Source organism: Saimiri boliviensis, chromosome 5, assembly GCF_048565385.1.
Source record: "Saimiri boliviensis isolate mSaiBol1 chromosome 5, mSaiBol1.pri, whole genome shotgun sequence".
NCBI lineage: Eukaryota > Metazoa > Chordata > Mammalia > Primates > Cebidae > Saimiri > Saimiri boliviensis.
Window position 1 is genome coordinate 65,146,810 of NC_133453.1, and position 18,547 is coordinate 65,165,356.

The 18,547-nt window shown below is 39.5% G+C and overlaps 1 protein-coding gene across 3 annotated transcripts in view; it reads left to right on the plus strand.

The window, feature by feature from the left end:
- The window catches only part of WIPF1 (WAS/WASL interacting protein family member 1), a 125,772-nt gene that overhangs the window by 33,070 nt on the left and 74,155 nt on the right, over nt 1-18,547 (plus strand). The window contains exon 1 of one of the 3 annotated variants that reach the window (XM_003921850.4): nt 404-12,063. The exons of the other annotated variants lie outside the window; for them this stretch is intronic. The gene's annotated coding sequence lies outside the window, so the exon portion shown is untranslated. Of the gene's footprint in view, nt 1-403; nt 12,064-18,547 lie in introns of those variants that run through there. 3 annotated transcript variants of the gene reach the window in all.

The window sequence follows — 18,547 nt, forward strand, 5'->3', positions numbered from 1 at the left end:
TTTGATGTTGCTCAGCTGGATGTAACCCACCCTCTAATTGTAACCTGAATAAATCCTGAGACCCCCACATGGTCCAGATTCTGCCTAGAGTCTCCTTCAGACAAAACATATCCCAATCCCAGAAACCTTGAAGAATAACATATTTAATCTAGGTTTTTCTAAAAGGCATGACTTAAGGGTTTTATGCTTTAGGCTACATAAACAGTTTCTCCAAAATTCTTTGTAGCCACCTTTTCCTCTACCTACCCTCATGGCTTTTGCAAACACCTCTCTTTATCTCTCTTATCCACATATTTTCTCACTAGCCATGAGGCTTTCCTCATTTTTTTTCTTTTTTTGTTATGAAGATATAATTCACATGCCCTTTTCCTGCCTTTTCTTTTCTTTCTTTCTTTCTTTTTTTTTTTTTTTTTTTTTAAAGGCAGGGTCTCTCTCTTGTCTAGGCTGGAGTGCAATCATTGCTTACTGCAGTCTCAAACTCCTGGCCTGAAGGGATTCTCCAGCCTCATCCTCCCAGATAGCTAGGACTACAAGTGTGTGCCACTAAGGTAGCCTAAAAAAAATTGTTTTGGAGATAGGATGTTGCTATACTGCCCAGGCCACTCGTGAACGCCTGGTTGCAAGCTATCCTCCTGCCTTGGCTTTCCTCCTTATTTTTGATCAGACACAAATACTCTCACTCTTCCAAATTTAGGAAAGCAAGTGTTTTACCACCTCCAGGCTCAAAGTACCTTTAATGAATTTCCTTTCCTGCTTTCTGGCTAGACTGTACCTTCTGGGATAATCCACAGCTGTGTTCCATTTGATTCCTGAATATCCTTTATTTCCTGCATGCAAAACACCCTCAGAAATAAAGTTGATGGCTCGGCATGGTGGCTCGTGCCTGTGATTTCAGCACTTTGAGAGGCTGAGGTGGGTAGATCACTTGAGCCCAGTACTTCAAGACTTGCTTGGGCAACATGGCAAAACCCCATCTCTACTAAAAATACAAAATATTAGCTGGGTGTGGTGGCAGGCACCTGTGGTCCCAGCTACTCAGGAAGCTGAGGTGGGAGAATTGCTTGAGCCTGGGAGGTGGAGGTTGCAGTGAGTTGAGATTGCACCATTGTACTCCAGCTTGAACGATAGAATGAGACTCCGTTAGAAAGAAAAAAAGAGAGAGAGAAGAAAGGAAAAAGTTTGTTCTTTGCTTAACTCTGGTCGCCTTTCTTGTGAGAAATTCTAATATAGATTTCCTGAGAATGAAACTTTTCACCTACAGTAGTAACAGTATCCACCATTTATGCACTGCGGTGGCTAAACTCTTTGCAGCATCACATTTAATACTCACATTGAATACACATTGAGTAATACTAAAGTTATCTCCATGTTATAGATGAGAAAACTGTCACCCTAAACAATAAAGCAATTAATTGCAACTAGTAAGTAATGGATTTGGTATTTGAATCCAGTTGTTGATTTCAGAATCCTTTCTTTCGGGAATGATAATGAACTTGTTTACCAATTTTGCCCTGTTCAATGTGCTCCTAAATATGGAGGAGAGAGATGCTCCTGAGTGGGAAGAATATACAAATAGATCATTAATTAGGTGTTCTCTTGGTCCCATGTTACATATATGTGAGGAAAACACAAATTCTGAAAGAGACAAATCTCCATAATGAGGGACACCTTAACTGTTCATGAGCACCTCTGACACTTTTGGCACTCTGTTGAATTGTTTACATTGTCCATGTTAATCTCGTCACTATTCAGCCCAAGAGAAAGGAGCAGCAACTGTAAGAGGGTGTCTTGCTTCTCAGTACTGTCCTTCTGCCACGTCTGTTGTTCTGTATTTATGAGCCTTCTTAAAACTAATCCTGGATAAATGACAAGGCTTTCCTGTGTGTCCCTAGCCAGTCTTTTTATGAACAAGGGAATTTGCCATTTTTCTTTCAATGTTTTGATCAACAGCAAAGATGAATGTAGGGCCTAATTGTTTGGAATTCAATTGCAAGACTTTGGAAAGGGCCAGTTTGGTTGTTGGCATCAGGCCCTGTGGTATGCCAAAGAAGAATGACCCCGCTAGGTAGGGCTATATAGCTTTGAAGACAGCTGGTCAAAGGGCTGGATAATTTTGGCTTAGTTCACATCATAATGGTATCAACAATGAAACAGTGTGTAGTCTACCAGCAAGAGAACTTTCTTGATCTTTCAGTTTCCTTTAGCTGTTCCAAGGGTCAGAAACCTCATGTTTGGTGTCTTTTGCATGATTGCTGATGAGGAGAGGCTTTGCCTGATGTAATGCTCCAAAAATCCCTCAGGGTCATTTTAGAAACAATTGCCCTGGGGTCTGGCTAGAGCATTTGACGTACATTGTAAAGCCCAGACCACGCCTTGCCACAGTTACCTGCTGCGCAAGTCACAAGTGGCGGTCATGGGTTTAAATTTCTCTCAGAGATAGAACAAGAAGGCAGTTATGGTGTGTACTGGAAATGACGCTTGACTTATGTTTAGAAACGGATTCAAATTCCAATTCTATCACTTATTTATTTATTTGAACAAATCTCTTCAATTCTTGGAACCTTAATTTCCTCATTTGTAATATGAGAATGATTAAATATATTTAACTCAAAGTGTTTTTTTAGGCTAAATTGATTTTTTTAAACATGTAATATTTAAACAGAAACACTATTTTAAGGTATTTTACCACATTTTCTTGTGGTCCAAACCAAGATTTCAGCCCAGTAAATTGAGTGATTGACAGGTCTTACTTGCTATACCTTTAGCCCTATTACTTCCCCTCTCTACTCTAGGCTTCTCTATGAAAAATCAAATAAGGAATTTTAATGTTAACTTTAATTCATACACATATTAAAAAACCACACAAACAGTACTCGTATTTTATGGCCAGAATTTCCCCCATGCCCCTCCAGTGATACCAAAAATGAAAACTTCAGTTTTTAAAAGAGAAGAAAAAAGAAAGTGAATTCTTGTTTATTGCTGTGCCTCCTGAATTAGACATTAGGAAACTCAGAATTCTAGCCTTTCAGCAGGTCTAGCAACATTATTTTCTCAGTTGAGTTCCTCAGCTCTTTAGCAATTATGTTTGCATTTTTTGTGACCTCACTTAATCTAGAACAGATTCCTCTGTTATGATGGCTTTTAGTGACTGTAAATGAGGTGGTAGGAAACCCACCCTGACAGCCTCCCTTCTTCAGATATGTCTTTTTGCAGAAGCAGTCTCAGGATGTTTTTGGCTATGTCCCAGCCAGTGGGTTCCTTGCTGCTTCTGCCCCACTCTTACCCACATTATTTGTGAAAGCTGTAGCTAGTCCTCCATGTAGGGAGGTAGGTGGGGGAATGAATATGGATACCCAGCAGCATACGCTTTTAGAAAGATTTCTGATGCCTGTGTAATATTAAGCCCCCTTATATAATTATTGTTATTAACATGAACCTACCATTACATTTCTCAAAACAATAGAATGACTTTACCAGTTAACAGAATCCTACTGTGTAGTTCTCTGATGTTTTTGAAGAAAGGTCACATCACATGTATTTGATCTCTTGAAAAAAGTTTAGGATTTCTAAACCATTAAATAGTAAAACACACATACATAGCTGGGGTAGAAGGTACTATACTAATTAAGAGCATGGTCAGTCAGCAAAAGTCAAGAAAAGAAGGGAAACACAGAAAGAAAATAATATAACTGAACACATGAGAAAATTGCAGGAATCAGATAAACGAAAATAAATATGACAAGATTAAATTCTTCTAATAAAATTAGTGACTCTCAGATTGTTTAAAAAGATAATCTATATACCGCCTTTAGGAGTCATATGTATAGCAAAATAACACGAAAGAGGGGATAGGTTAGTGAATGCTAACAAAACAAAAATCAGGACAGTAATATTAATATTTAAAAATGTAGGATTGAATGTAAAAAAAAAAAAAAACTGAATGAGACATAGAATAAGGAATACAACTCCAACAAGAGAATTTAACAATAATGAATCTTTATGCACTGAGTATCCTAGCACTGAAAAATCGGTTAAAAATACAAATAAAATAATACAGGCCAGGCATGGTGGCTCATGCCTGTAATCCCAACACTTTGGGAGGCTGAGGCGGGTGGATCCCTTGAGGTCAGGAGTTCAAGACCAGACTAGCCAACATGCGAAACCCTGTCTCTACTGAAAATACAAAAATAAGCCAGGCATGGTGTTGTGTGCCTGTAATTCCAGCTACATGGGAGGCTGAAGCTCAAAAATCACCTGAACCAAGGAGGTGGAGGTTGCAGTGAGCTGAGATTGCACCATTGCACTCCACCCTGGGTAATGGAGTGAGACTCTGTCACACACACACACACACACACACACACACACACACACACAATACATATTAATAAAATAAAAATTGTTTAAATACAAATGAAGTTTTTCATGATAGTGGGAGACTAACAAAATGCTTTCGATATTTTATCAAGTAGACAAAAATAAATAAGAACAGAATATTTGAATAGCATCATCATCATTATTGACTTAACCCCATAGGAAATGCACACAATTTTTTAAAAGACCATGGATCATTTACAAAAATTGATTAAATACTCAACCACAAAGAAAATGTTCAATTAACAAAAAGTAGACATGTATTGGCCACATATAATAGTACAGTATCATTGAAAATTAATACAAGATGGTTCCTGCCCCACCTTTATCTAAGCACTTAGAAGTTAAGATATGATCCTTCTAAATAATCCTTGGGTCAAGAAAACCAGTACTAAAAGTATAGACTATTTAAAAATTAACAATGAGAATATAATGCATCAAAATGTATGGAATAGGACTAAAAATACACTTAAATAAGTCAAGGCTTTTATTTTAAAGGACTGGAAAAAAAAGATTGTGACATAAGCAGCTAATAAAATAAAGCAAAATAAAGTGGGGAGTAGGAAATAATAAATGTGGAGGAGGTGCCAGGCACAGTGGCTCACACCTGTAATCCCAGTGCTTTGGGGAACTGAGGTAGGAGAATCATTTGAGGGCAGGAGTTCAAGGTTACCACAAACTGTGATGTTCAAGGATACCACAAGCCATGCCTCTGCACTCCAGCCTGGGCAACAGAGAAAGACCATGTCTCAAAAAAAAAAAGTGGAGGAGGGAAATAATGAAGATAAAGCAGAAGAAAATTAGAATTGACAGTAAAGCAAGAGTGCAGGGTCCCCAGGAGAGCTGCTGCAATGAGAATGGAAAGCTGAGACAATGAGGTATAAGACACTATCCCTGCCCTCCTTGCAGCTTAGGTTTGGTTGAGGTGAAAAGCATGTGCAGAAAATAGAGAACAGGACCGTATTCAATAAAGTGGTCATTTATGAGTATAGCAGTTAGTATTCTAGCTATGGCATGGTAAGTAGCAGTTAGGCCCTGAGTCTCTGCACAGATAGACTGAATTTGTATGTTGGCTTCAAACTTATCAAGAGACTCTGGAGAGGTTAGTTAGCTTCATTAAGCTTGATTACTCTATCTGTAAAGTGGAGATCACAGTACCTGCCTCACAGGATTATAATGAGAATTAAATGAAAATATGTATGTAAAGCACTTAACTCAATGTCTGGCATGTGGTATAGGCCTGGTAAATGGTTGCTGAAAAAAGTCAGTGCAGCATCTCTTCCAGTCTATTCTGGATACTGCTGGGATGATTGAAGCACTATCAGTATTTTGGTACATTTTATACAGGAGTGGGACAGTAAATAGTATTTAGAGTAGCCAAGTTCTGCCTTCCTGAATGAAAAGATTGGGCATTTTGTCTGTGAACATTTGTAAGATATGCCGGTGGGAAATGGTTGAATTAGTCTCTGTCCATTAAAAGAAAAAAAAAAAAAAATCTATAAAGCATCATGCTCCCAAGATAACTGGTTCATTAGATGGAGAGAAAATCCTGGAAACAGAGAGGGGACTCTTGGCCAGTCCTGCCACTCTGCACTTATTTGTCTGTCTCAATAAGAAAGCAGAAGCAAGGAGACCTTTGAATCTGCCTGCTGACCAGTCAACACATTTGCTCCTCATCAGCCAGCCTGAAACTCCATTCTCACAACCATTTGGTGTCAACATTAGGCTGTGCAGGCATGATAGTGGACTCTTGAGATCTTGGAAACATAATGGAGTAAATACAAAAAGAGTCAGTAAACCCAGAAAAGAATTTAACACCTTCCCTCATCCTTCTGCACATGGATATCCAGTGTTCCCAGCACCATTTATTGAAGAGACTGTCTCTTACTCAGTATGTGTTCTTGACACTTTTGTTGAATGGTAGTTGGGTGTAAGTGCATGAATTTATTTCTGGGATCTGTTCTGTTCCATTGGTCTGTGTGTCTGTTTTTATTCTAATACATGCAGTTTTGTTGACTATAGCTTTGTAGTATATTTTGAAGTCAGGTAGGCCTTCAGCTTTGTTCTTTTTGCTCAGGATTGCTTTTGCTATTTGGGATCTTTTATGGTTTCATATGAATTTCAGGATTTTTTTCTTGTTTCTGTGAAGAATGTCATTGGTATCTTGATAGGGCTTGCATTAAACCTGTAGATTGCTTTGGGTAGGTTGGCCATTTTAACAATATTAATTTTTTAAATCCATGAACATGGGATATCTTTTCATATATTTGTGTCTTCTTCAATTTCTTTCATCAAAGTTTTATAGTTTTTAGTGTAGAGATATTTCACCGCCTTCGTTAAGTTCATTGTTAGGTATCTCTTTTTGCAGCTATTGTAAATAGAATTGTCTTATTTATCTCTTTTATGTAGCTCACTATTAGCACATAGAAATGCTACTGATTTTTATGCATTGATTTTGTATCCTGCAACTTTATTGAGTTTGTTTATTAGGACTAACCGTTTTTTGGTGGAGTCTTTAGGGCTTTTTGTATCTAAGGTCGTGTCATCTGCAAACAGGGACAGTGTGACTTTCTCTTTTCCAATTTGGATGCTCCTATTTATTTCTCTTGCCTAATTGCTTTAGGTAGGACATGCAGAAGAATGAAACTAGATCCCTGCCTTTCATCGTATACAAAAATCGACTCAAAGTAGATTAAAAGCATAAGTGTTTAACACCTGAAACTATAAAACTACTAGAAGAAAACATAGGAAAATGGACAGAGATTTTAAAAATAAGACCTCAAAAGCGTAGGCAACAAAGCAAAAATAGACAAATGGGAATACATCAAACTAAAGAACTTTTGCATAGCAAAGAAAACTATTCAGAGTGAAGAAACCACCTACTGAATGGGAGAAAATATTTGCAAACCATACATCTGACAAGGGGTTAATATCCAGGCTATATAAGGAACTAAGAGAGAGAGAAAAAAACCCCAAGTAACTTGATTTAAAATGGGCAAAACTGTAATCCTAGCACATTGGCAGTATGAGGTGGGAGGAGCCCAGGAGTTCGAGATCACCCTAGGTGACAAAGTGAGACCCCATCTCTACAAAAAATTTAAAAATTAGCCAGGTGTGATAACATATGCCCATAGTCTTAGCTACTCAAAAGGCCAGGTCAGGAGGGTCACTTAAGCCTCAGAGTTTGAGGCTGCAGTGAGCTATGATCATGCCACTAGACTCCAGCTTGGGGGTGACAGAGTGAGAATTTTATTTTATTTATTATTTATTATTTATTTATTAAATTTTATTTATTATTCAAAAATAAAAATGGGCAAAAGACCTTGGTAGACATTTCTCAAAAGAAGACATACAAATGTCCAACATCACTGTTCATCAGAGAAATGTCAAAACCACAGTGAGATATGCGTCTATTCAGAAAGACTATTATCAAAAGAACAAAAGGAAACAAGTATTGGGCAAGGATGTGGAAGAAAGGGGACACTTACAGCTGTTGGTGGGACTGTAAACTAGTACAGCCATTATGGAAAATAGTATGGGTCACGATCTGGAAGAATTTGCAAAAAAAGAAAAAACGAACAAAAAAGAAAGTAGTATGGAGATTTCAAAAAAATATTAAAAATAGCACGACCATATGGTCCAGCAGTCCCACTACTGGGTATATATATTCAAAGGAAATCAGATCATGTTGAAGCGGTATCTGCCTTCCATGTTTATTGTAGCACTATTTACAATAGCCAAGATATGGGAATCAATGTAAATGTCCAACAAATAAAACGTGGTATAGATACATAATAGAATACTATGCAGGCATAAAAATGAATAAAGCCCTGTCATTTGTGACAACATGGATGAACCTGGAAGACTCATATTAAGTGAAATAAGCCAGACACAGAAAGACAAAATACCACATGTTCTCACTCATATATAGAATTGTAAAAAAAAAAAAAAAAAAAAAAGAAGGTTGATATTATAGAAGCAGAGAATAGAACAAATGGTTACCAGAGACTGGAGAGGGAGGGGAAGATGGGGTCAGCAGGTACAAAGCTACAATGAGACAGGAGGAGTGAATTCTGGTGCACTGTTGCACAGTAGGGAGTCTGTGGTTAATGGTAAAATACTGTATTTTATAAAATAGCCAGGAGATGGGTATTTGAATGTTCTCATCACAAATAAATGGTAAATACATGAGTTAATGGATATGCTAACTGCCCTGATTGGCTCATTGTACAACATAGATATGTATCAAAACATCAAATTGTGCCCCATAAATATGTTCAGTTACAATGTCAATTTTAAAAATAAAATTAAATAGACTCCCTCTTTTTAATTTATATCAATATCTGTATTTTATCTATATTTAGGACTTGAGAATTTGTAGCTTGAGGTAAAGTTAGAATGTATTTGGAGTAGAATGTATCTTGAGATTTTTTAATGTCTGCACATGCTACACATCAAACCACTTTAGTCAAAATATTTGTTCAGTAGGAAAAAAATCAGTGAAAATAAATTATATCTCTTAGTCCAAACAAACAGTAATTGGTTGATCTATTTGATCTATTTCCTCCATTCTAAAAAACACCATCAACTGTAAGATGTAACATCAAATTACTAACAGGTAAAGAGGAAAAAAAGACATCACATTAAATGCACACTTTGATTCCAGGAATGTTAAAATGTGTAGGGAAAAAACCCCTACCAGCACAACCATGCATGTTGGGATTGAGCCAGTGCAGAATTTCACTCACTGGGTGTTATGGTGTTTTGCAGCTGGTAGAGGCTAGATAGGACTAATTTTATTAATGTAATTAAACAAAATTTTTTATTAATGCACATGGGCAGAACTAGTGAATATTGAAGACACATGTTTTCTCAGGCCCATCAGTTTGTTTTTGTATTCTTTTAACAAAACAAAAAAAATGAAACCAAAATCATGGACAATTGGAGAGGTACTATACATGGTGAGCCTGGAGCATCTTGTAGGGCTGGAAAGTGAGGAAGTACTTAAAAACAAACAAACAAAAAGCATTGATAGGAGTGTCAGAGGAGCAGAGAAACCAATGGTAAGAACTCCCAGTGGCCAAACCTGGAAGAGTTTGAACAACAGAATAAAGTACTGTTGAATTAAAATGCAAAGCATAAAGTAAATATGCATGCAGCCATACTGGTATGAATAAATGATCGAATACATTAATAAATTTGTAGAAGAGACAAATCTTCCATGCAGAAGGATTCCAAATATTTTATATAAACACTCTACCTTGAAGGACTTTATTCCGAAGAGTATGGTATAGAAAGGTGGGGCGAAGCAGGGAGCAACTTTACAATGGAGAAACCCGACACCCACTGCCTCAGCCAGGTGATCAAGGCCAACACCAGCAGTACTAAATCATGTTAATAGTACATACATCTGATTCGATGTGATTACAATGGCACTTCACCTGTGTGATCCTCCTCCAAATAACGCATAACCCCAGTCTTATCAAGAGAAAAACACCAAACAAATCCCAATTGTGGCACAGTCTACAAAATACCAGACTAGTATTTCTCAAAACTGTCCTGGTCATCAAAAACATGGAAAGTCTGAGAAACTGTCCCAACCAAGTGTAGCATAAGAAGACATTATTACTAAATGTAATGTGGAGTCCTGCATGGGATCCTGGAACAGATGAAGGACACTAGGTAAGAACCAAGGACATCTGAATAAACTGTGGACTTTAGTTAATAATAATGTAGCACTATTGCTTTATTAATTGTTACTTATGTATCATACTAAATATAAGAAGTATTTAATAGGGGAGATTGGGTATAGGATATACGGGAACTCTGTACTGTCTTCTCAATTTTTCTATAAATCCGTAACTGTTCTGAAATGTAAAGTGTATTAAAATTTTTAAATGCCTAAACAGAAAAAAAATGAATCATGGACAGAAAGCCAGGTTAGGGATTTTAATGGAAAATTATAACACATTTTATTAAGGCCTTTAAAAATTCCACACAGAACACGGCTTAAGCAGAACATATGCAGCTGCTTAGTTGAAAAATGGAACTGGCAGCTTTACCCAGAATGTGACACTTCTAAATACATTCAAATTGAGTCATCATTATTTTTCATCTATGTAGTATTTTGTTTTTCCAAAGTTCTTGCAATTTCTGACTCTGAGATGGCAAAATTTTACCACTATTCCTATTTTAAAGCTAATGCCATGTCTATAGCTTGGACAGCCATTTTAACTCAACTGTCTAAGCTAAATGTCAGTTCAATCAGAAAACCAGCCATCAGCTGTCAAATGGTAAAAGAGTTATGTGTGTTTTCAAAGCCAGAAGTGCAGTCATGTGGTGAGACTGCAGGGTTTTACTGTTGTCCACAGTTCTGAGTCCCAGGACCGGTTTCCTTACTCAGTATTCTCAAATGGAAAACTTCATCGGGGAATTATAGGGTTATATTTTCAAGACTAGGAACTTGTTCATAGTTACCTTTCTAAAAAACAAAAACAAAAAAGACCTTTAAAAGCATTTAAAAAAAAAAAATTATGCCAGGGTAGCCAAACAGAAACAACTTTGGGGTTTTTGCACTGAGTCAAGTCTTACAAATTGTGGAACATTCCCTTTGGTCCAGGACATCATTTTACTCCCACTCACCACTTCCTATATCCACAAATTCTAGTATGTTTGGACCCTGCTGGTGGCTCAGGGAATCACAAAAAGAAACAGGAAGGCACCAGCGAGCAGAACAAGAAAGCTAGACATGGTGCCGTTGGGCGTGTGGCTTAGTCCCTGCCCCACCTCTCCTCCAGCCTCTCCAGCTGTGCAGGGCAGAGAGGGTCACAGCCGACACTCTCCTGGTGCTCTTGCCAGGCCTACATCACAGCCCCCATGGCCAGGACTCACACGCTCCCGGGAACCCAGCACCATCCGGGAGGAAGATGATGCCCAACCCTTTCAAAGGAAATTAAAAGGCTGGCACATTTTGGAGCTCTGCAGGAGGGAAATGTCTCCCAGTTATTTAGCCCTGGAAGGCTGAAAATCAAGTGGTTTTGTTTTCTGAACCGACATTTGGGGCACACTATCTGACAGCATGACCACATGTGAACTTGAGACAGTCCCAGGAAATTTGGGGTATGTAGCCATGGTTGCTGCAGGATCCAAAAATATGAACAAAAGCCTGAGTGTCCTCCTTTGATGGTGGTGCCCTCCAGAGGAGTGTGGGGACATCCTGGGTGCAGCAGCCTCAAGGGTGGCAGTACCAGGGGCTGTTCTGATGACAGCAGAGACCCAAGCCCAGAGCTCCTCTGTGAGCACTCTGCCCTTTCTCAGCTGCTGAACTCCAGCCTCAAGATGGGCGACCCTGGGGCTCAAGACTGTCTCTCCCTTCCCCCTTCACCTTCCTCTGGAGTCAGGAGTGCCTGGAATCTAGGCATGACTACCCCTGGCTTATGTCCTCTTTATCTGTGTCCTGGGAACCCCCAAAACAAGCTGGGGGAAACAATCATTTCTGCAGACACAGGTTTACCCCCATGTGAAGCAAGCAGCAAATTGATCTTATCACATGCCTCTGACCGGTTAGGGAGGCGAGTCAAGAAGGTGCAGTGAGGAAGTATAATGTCACATGCAACATTTACAGGAAACTGGCTAGAAGACAGCAGGGGAACTCAAGAACTTGGTTGTTTTCAGCGGATTAAAACAACAGAGGTTAGTGCTTTCCCCCACCTGAAAAACTTTTCATAGCCACTCTAAAATACCTAATTCTCTTTCCTTGAACTGTCTTTAACAATTTCTCTAACGTGTAGAACTTGCTTTTTGGATTTGAATATGAGAGCCAGCGCACAGCTAGTAACTGCACATTGTTAGAGGAACAAACATTGAGCCATTATGGTGAAAATGAAATTCTCAGATCTCCTGCTTCCCTGTTTAGAACTTCTCTGCCTCTGAAAGAACAAAACTTCAGACATTCTTTAAATAACTTATTTCGTGGAATTCAGCCAGGCCTGTTGTCATTTTTACCTATTAATGTAAATGTGAAACGGGACGGATCAGCCTGTGTTTGCAGACGTGTGGGGCACTCAAAGGGTGTTCGAAAATACAGAAATATTATGCATAAAAATGTGCTTGTAAGGTTATATGCAAACGTTTGTTATTTTATGGAGTTTCATCTCATAAAACCCATCTTTTGGCTTGAATTTCTTGTTAAAATAATTTCTCATGTCGTTGTAAATCCTTGTTTCCTTTTTTACTTTTTCACTGTTCTCCTTCCCCTTTTTCCCCCCTCCCCTCTCTTACTAACATAAAATGGGAGTAGAGAAGCAGCAGTAGGGACAGCTTGAATATGAGACGAGGAAATCCTTTGCCCAGTACCAGAGTTTAAGAAGCAGGCATGCCCGGAGCAAAAGCCGAGCAGGCCCTGAAGAAGCCATGAGGTGTAGTAGTTGCCAGAGCTTTCTGTCTTCAGCCTTGTGCTTCCTAGAGAAAAGTCTGCAAAAGAGCCAGAAAGACGTCCAGAGGCGTGGGAAGCAGGAGCCCAGAAACATATGAAAGGCCCAGGATTATTCCTCCTATGGCTAATGAGGGACAGTTTAATTACACAGTGGCCTGCTGCTTTCAGACCTAATGTGGAGAAAGAAAACGACTCAAATCTGAGTTAAGAGAAGGAAGTTCCTGCATTATGGGAACATTACTGTCTTTCAGCTCTAGGACAGGCTAGCCAGAGAGGCTGCTGAGCTTTTTCTGGGTGTTTTTGGGAAACATTCTAGATGGTTTCTTTGACTGTGTTAATGTGTTAACTGAGATGGGGAGGATAATGAGGAGAGGAGATCAAGATCAGGAACTTCCTGTTTCATGTCTTCATTCCAGCCCAAAGTGTTGTAAAATGTGTCTGTACTGAAAAACAACGAAGGGGTGAGGGGCTGCTTTTGGACTTACGTGTTTATATCACAGTAATGCCAAATAACTAGAACAGTGGTGAAAGAGAAAAATCATGGTTGATTCTGTCCTCCAATTGCCACATTTTTAAAAACATATTTTACTACCAAGTTGAACAAGAAGATGGAGAGAAAGCTGACGGAGAATAAGGGAAGATTCTAAGCTGGACATGTGAGACCTAGTGGTTTCAGAAACCCTGTATGCACTCTGACAGTGTCAGCCCACATCATTGGGTGTGGGGGCTTGGAGGGAAGATTGGATTAATTGCTGGTTGGAGCCCTTTGCACAAATGCTGTAGGAGATATGCACATGGGAGCTGCAGTAGGAAGGCCTCTTGTACCTGCCCTTGAGCACCAGGAAGAGGCTTACAACTTAGCAGTGGCTGGACATCCCTCGAAGGAGCTCTTCTTTCAGTTTTGTTTTGCTTTGTTGATTATATAGCCTTCCTGTTCCAGAAGTTTTATATTCTGCAAATCTGCTGCTCTTAATGGAAAGGGACTTTTTATTTGGTTAGAACACTTTTTCTTTTTGTTTTTTTTTTTGAGACGGAGTTTCGCTCTTGTTACCCAGGCTGGAGTGCAATGGCGCGATCTCGGCTCACCGCAACCTCCGCCTCCTGGGCTCAGGCAATTCTCCTGCCTCGGCCTCCTAAGTAGCTGGGATTACAGGCACGCACCACCACGCCCAGCTAGTTTTTTGTATTTTTAGTAGAGACGGGGTTTCCAGACTGGAGTGCAATGGCACCATATTGGCTCACTGCAACCCCCGCTTCCCGGGTTCAAGTGATTCTCCTGTCTCAGACTCCCAAGGAGCTAGGATTACAGGCATGGGTCACCACGCATGGCTAATTTTTTATTTTTAGTAGAGATGAGGTTTCACTATGTTGGTCAGGCTGGTCTCAAACTCCTGACTTCAGGTGATCTACCCTCCTCGGCCCCCTCAAAGTGCTGGGGTTATAGGTGTGAGCTACCACACCCAGCTTCCTGATGTCATTTTTGTAAATGCATCCTTCCAAAAGCTGTTTGTATTTCTTCTGGGGGTCTTTATTCTCTGCTATTTCTCAGCCCCTTCCCCATCTTTCCGCTTTCACTACACTGTGTTCCTTTGTGTTTGAGATGCAAAAAAGGTTGATAAAGTGTCATCATTGTACACCACCTCTGACCCAGGTTCTGAAAAAAAGAGTGGAAACACAGAATGGCAGAAGGTAACAGATCCTGTTGGGTGGTAGCACCTGGAGTATTAATCTTGCATGTAATTTTTAGATAAGAATGACTGCCAAGTTGAATACTGAGTTGAATTTAAAGGTCAAAGTGGAAAGAGACAAATGGTCACCTTTAATCTGGAGAAAACGTGGTGGATTTTGTGGGGAGGAACAGTATGGGTACATTCCTGAACTCTCTAAAGAGAAAAGGTATGAGGCTGACTTCACAAATCTCTCTTCTTCCTCAGACTCAATATAGGCAGGCCTCTTCTCCCTGAATCCCAAATAATACCAGAGTGCACTGCGGGTCGACATCCACAGATGTCTGGGTGACCCTGGTTTCAGAGGGATAAGATGGTGATATACACCAAACATTCATGCTAGTGGGGAAAAGGAAGTTAAACTCTGGTAAGTGCAACTTTTACAACTGAACTCATCCTTGGTATCATTTTGTCTTGGCATGAACAAATCCGGAGGCCCAGCTCTCTGGGTTTCTCAGAAGGAAGTTCCTGGGCATTTGTAAGGTATTATTGTTATCACCATCATATTGGGAAATACTAAGAATCATAGAGTTTTGTTTTGTTGTTTTTTTTTTTTTGGGGGGGGGGTGTGTGTTAATTTTGATAAAGGACACATAACAAAATTTACCATGTTAACCATTAAGCATACAGTTCAGTAGCATTAAGTATATTTGCATTATGCAGCCAGTCTCCAGAATTCTTTATTTTGCAAAACTGAAACTTACACCCATTAAACAACAACTCCCCATTCCCTCTTCCCTGACTCTTGGCAGCCACCATTCTACCTTCTGTCTTTATGAAATTGACTTCTCTAGGTACCTCGTATAGGTCGAATTATACAGTATTTGTCTTTCTGTGACTGCTTTATTTTACTTAGCCTAATGTCCTTAAGGTTCATTAGCATGTGTTGAATATTCCTTCCTTTTTAAGGCCAAACATATTTGTATGTATGTATCACGTTTTCTTTATCCCTTCATTCATCCGTGGACATTTGGGCTGCTTCTGCTTTTTCACTGTTGTGACTAATGCTGTGAACATGGGTTTTTGCATATCTCTTTGAGATCCTGCATTCAGTTCCTTTGGTATGTCCCCAGAAGTGAAATTTCTGGATCGTATGGTAATTCTATGTTTGGCTTCTAAGAATTATCCAGTAATTGTGTCTTTTCATACCACTCTCCCTCCCAGAACACAGACTTGAAGATACCTCATATTACAAGATGATTATCAGTTTTCTTCAAGAATGCCTCAATGTTCATGTCTTGCTTCTGAGCAGTAAGGATGCAGAGGGGACTTGGGCTGTTGTCTCAGGAAAAGTAGCAAGACCAGTGTGGCTATTCTGGAGGGCTGGCCATGGTAGGTGTTTAGATTACAGATTCTATGATTCTATGCAAGGAAATGGTATGAAAGATATGATAGACAGCCTGACACCATGCAGTGTGGTGATTCTCTTGCTGGAGAGTTGTCTCCTGACTAAAATATCATTAATACTAATGTGTACTCTGGGAAGGGATTGCCTATATGCCTGGTTGATTTTTCACTCTGCCATTTCGGTGCTATTTCTTCATCAGTCAGAAGGTTGGTCGTGTTTAAAGAAAAAGAAAAAAAAGTTTTAAGTGTCCTCTTCTCCCAAAAAAGGCAACAGAAAATGACAAGAAGAGTTGTATTTGTTTATGAAAGTACATAGAAAGCTTTTCCTGGAAAAAAATAAACTGGGAAAAGATGAGTCCTTGAAGTAGAACCCTGTCATAGTGCCACAAACTGAATTTAAGAGACACTTGTTTCCAGCTTATACAACACCCAGTGCCAGTTCCATAGTAGGTATTCACATGCCACTCAGATTATTTCTCAATACTAATGAGAAGCTACTGCTTTGAGACTGTCTAACTAGCTAGACACTTCCCAGACTTTGTTTTGATATTTTCTGGTATGAATTAGGCTTCCTTTCTAATTGTGTTCATGCCCAGATATGACATATTTTAGGTTAACTCATTGTATTGGTTTGTAACCTAGTGTGGCTTAAAAACAAAAGAGTCATTTGTTGTAGTAGGATATGTGCTTGCACACACAAATATACATGTGTGTATGTGTGTGCATAATGGGAGGAATTCTCTAGGACATATGTTTCCTAAATTAGAAATGGTATCTTGGAGCCTGCAATTATTTGGAATACTGCTCTCTTCAGACTAGGAGGTTATACATGTATTATACAGAGAGGAGGGTTTGCTAGTAAACTGTAATTATTTCAGTAAGTCACTGCTTTATTGAATGGCGATGATTTGGACTATCTTCTTCAATTTCCAGGCCAGCAATGGAAAGATTTGGTCTTCCTTAAAGGCTTTAGAGACTTGTAGAATGAACTTAACTCCTGAAAACTGGGTGTGGGGCCAAGAGAGGGGGTGCTCAATACCTCACCAGCCTGCTATGCGGAAGGCTGGACGGAGGGGCTGCTAAAGGAAGAGAACTGGTGTTCCAACTCCACCTGCTCATGCAGTGTGACTTCTCAGGCAAGTCCCAGTTTAGAAGTCATCTAACTAAGTGAATATTCTTGAACTGCCACCAGGAAGTTCCTAAAACCTTTTTCTAAGCAAACAATATATGCTTTCAGTCTTTCTCTTCTTCCCTCTGCTTTTCCTCTTCTCTCTACTCCCACTTTTCCCTTTGCCATTTCATGCCCATTACCTTCTGAAAGCTCAGGTCAGAACTTATCTACATGGACAGACTGCTTCCTTCCCTGGCCCTGTCTCTAAGCTTTTTATTCCTCTTCCCCAGAGCATTTAATAACCTTCCCTGCAAAACAGAGGAAAGTCAAGGCTGATGAGCATAGTTATCAGAATAAAACTGTTTAAGAGGTTTTATATAAGAAAAATACGTTGGAAAAAAACAATGTTTTTAATAAGACAGATCGTGATGAATCAGGAAGGATGAATAGTTTACTTTTTTTGAGAGAGAGAGACTCACTATGTTGCCCAACTCCAGTTGGAGTGCAGTTGCTATTCACAGGTTTAATCATGGCACACTACAGTCTCAAACCCCTAGACTCAAGCGATTCTCCTGCCTCAGCCTCTCTATGTTTTAAAGACTTCTTTTAAGGATCCATAAGGAGGAAGCCATAAGGGAAGGGGAACTGAAAAGGCCAGAGGATAGTTTTCTCTAAAAGACAAAAATGTTAGGTTATTCAAAAACTATTTTTTTCCTCTACTTCGGTGCCAGGAACATCTGGGCTCAGGAAAGGTTTAGGAAAGATGCTGTTGTCATCATTTAAAACTTAAAGAGGTAGGTCAAAAATAATCTTAGATTTTTTAGAACTAGAAGGAACCTTAGAGAGTTGTGTCCTTTTATTTTTAGATTTGGAAACTAAGGCCCAGAGAGGTTAGGTGATTTGTCTGTGATCAAAGTAGCTCATTTATGATGGTAGTGGGTGTGGAACAAGGCCCCTGGCTACACACTGGTGACACAAGGGGGAAATGTTGAAGGGGCCCAAGGACTTGGGAATCTGAATGTAGGTGCCCCTCTGAGATCTCTAGAGGCCAGACTCGTGCCTAATGGGAGTAGAGTATCAGATTGAGGACTTGAGGAACTTCCAAAACTCCAGCAAAGTGACCTCTGTGTAATTCCTGGAATATAACACAGCCGTATGGTTGGAATTTTGTGGGTAGAAAGCTAATCCAACCTACTGGAGAAAGGTTGTGAGCAATGAACTGGTCCTCAGGGAGCAGAGAGGAAAAATTTCCAGTGATTGCCCAGGATTTGCCAGGAAAAGAGTTCTTGAATCTTGTGGACATGAATGTGGATTGAGATGTATGGATGAAGCTCTTTTGTTAAGTATCTGTTGTGATGCATTATCAGGGCTCATCATGGCATGGATTAAGCAGTTCTCAGAAGGGTTAGCCATCCTTGGCACTGATTCCAACACCTTCTGAATGCTAAGTCAACTTCCTGGGTACCATTATCTCAGAAAGGTATATTCTGGACAATGGACATGGTCACCAGAAAGAAGTGGTGTTATTTGTAGCCTCTTGTGAATTTTTACTCAACC